The sequence below is a fragment of the Aptenodytes forsteri genome, unplaced genomic scaffold, assembly GCF_000699145.1.
Source record: "Aptenodytes forsteri isolate BGI_AS27 unplaced genomic scaffold, ASM69914v1 Scaffold61, whole genome shotgun sequence".
Taxonomy (NCBI): domain Eukaryota; kingdom Metazoa; phylum Chordata; class Aves; order Sphenisciformes; family Spheniscidae; genus Aptenodytes; species Aptenodytes forsteri.
In genome coordinates this window covers 613,189-614,593 of record NW_008794443.1, presented here as the reverse complement: position 1 = coordinate 614,593, position 1,405 = coordinate 613,189, and the positions used below count along the sequence as shown (strand labels likewise).

At 65.1% G+C, this 1,405-nt stretch overlaps 1 protein-coding gene across 1 annotated transcript in view; it reads right to left on the bottom strand.

Annotated features, from left to right (window-relative positions):
- Positions 1 to 911, bottom strand: part of SZRD1 (SUZ RNA binding domain containing 1) — a 17,162-nt gene extending 16,251 nt beyond the window's left edge. The window contains exon 1 of the mRNA XM_009289571.2: positions 748 to 911. The gene's annotated coding sequence lies outside the window, so the exon portion shown is untranslated. The remainder of the gene's footprint in view (positions 1 to 747) is intronic.
- Positions 912 to 1,405: the final 494 nt, after the last annotated feature.

Here is a 1,405-nt window from a genome sequence, read left to right as displayed (position 1 = left end):
AAGCCCAGCCCAAAATCCGGGCAGGGCCGGGCACCCTCACAGCCGAGTTTTGGGGGGCTGTTTCTCAAAAGCGGAACCGCTAGCGGGGTTTTGCAGGGCGTACAGCGCTCGGGGGGGATTCGTATCCCGGGATTTCAACTTTTTCGGCGCCCCAGAGGGGTGGGAGACGGCGTCTGCCCTCCCTGGGAGAGGTGCAGGGCTCACGGGAGCGGTGCGGGTGGGAGGAACGGGCACCCTCACAGCCGAGTTTTGGGGGGCTGTTTCTCAAAAGCGGAACCGCTAGCGGGGTTTTGCAGGGCGTACAGCGCTCGGGGGGGATTCGTATCCCGGGATTTCAACTTTTTCGGCGCCCCAGAGGGGTGGGAGACGGCGTCTGCCCTCCCTGGGAGAGGTGCAGGGCTCACGGGAGCGGTGCGGGTGGGAGGAAAGGGCGCAGCAGCCTCGGGCTGTTCCTACCCATCCTCTGGGATTTTTCCAGAAGGAAACAGGAACCATGTTTTCAAGCAGCCAGTGCCCAGCATTGTTGGCTCGATCCGTAGCCTATTCAGCATCCAGGCGGCATTATTCTTGGACGTTTCCCTCCATCCTGACGGTTTTGCCCATGCCGTAAGAAATCCTATTCCAGGCCATGGCACCCCTGTTCGAGACCGAGCGTCCCACGAAACCGTGCGGGAACATCGCGGCGCTTTTGGGAATGTGATCTTAATGGTCGCGTACGCACACCCGGGTGAACGCTGGGTTACTTACATGCTTACGGACAGATTCCCCACCTCCTTTCAGGTAATCCCAGCCCTCCACAAGGGTTCTGGGGCATCCGATTCGGCAGGGCACGCGTCCGGGATGCTGAGCAGCAACCTCTGTGGTAGACGCAGGTCCGCGGGAGACAGAGAGGATGGCGGTGTCTTCCTCTGCCCCTTCCCCAGAAGAATAATGTCACCCCACTACTCAGCAGCACGACTGCATGTCAAAAGGCAGACCCGGTGGTGCCCAGGGGTACGTACCCCCATGGGGAAGGGCTCCGGCAGCGCCGAGGGCTCCCTCCCTTCCTCACCACCGCGGCGAAACGGGCACCCTCCGTCCTTCAGGGATGGGTCCCCTCTCCTCTCCCTGCTGGGCCATCCCCGCCTCGCCCCCTGCCTCAGGAGGCGGCCAGGCCTCTGGGGAGAGGCAGGGACATGGCGGGGCTGTGGCAGGCGGCGGGGGAGGCCCTGGCCCTGTGGGCAGGGAGGGTCCCCGGGCCCCAGCCGTCCCTCCCCGAGGGGGTGGCTGAGGAGGGGAGCCCGGGAAAGGATGAGGCGTGCGGAGAAGGGCGGCGGCCGAGGCCTGTGAGGGGGCCGGGGAGGAGAGGGAGCCGCCCTGCCACCTTCTCCTCAGAGCCGACCTCCCCAACATGGCGGCCTCGCCC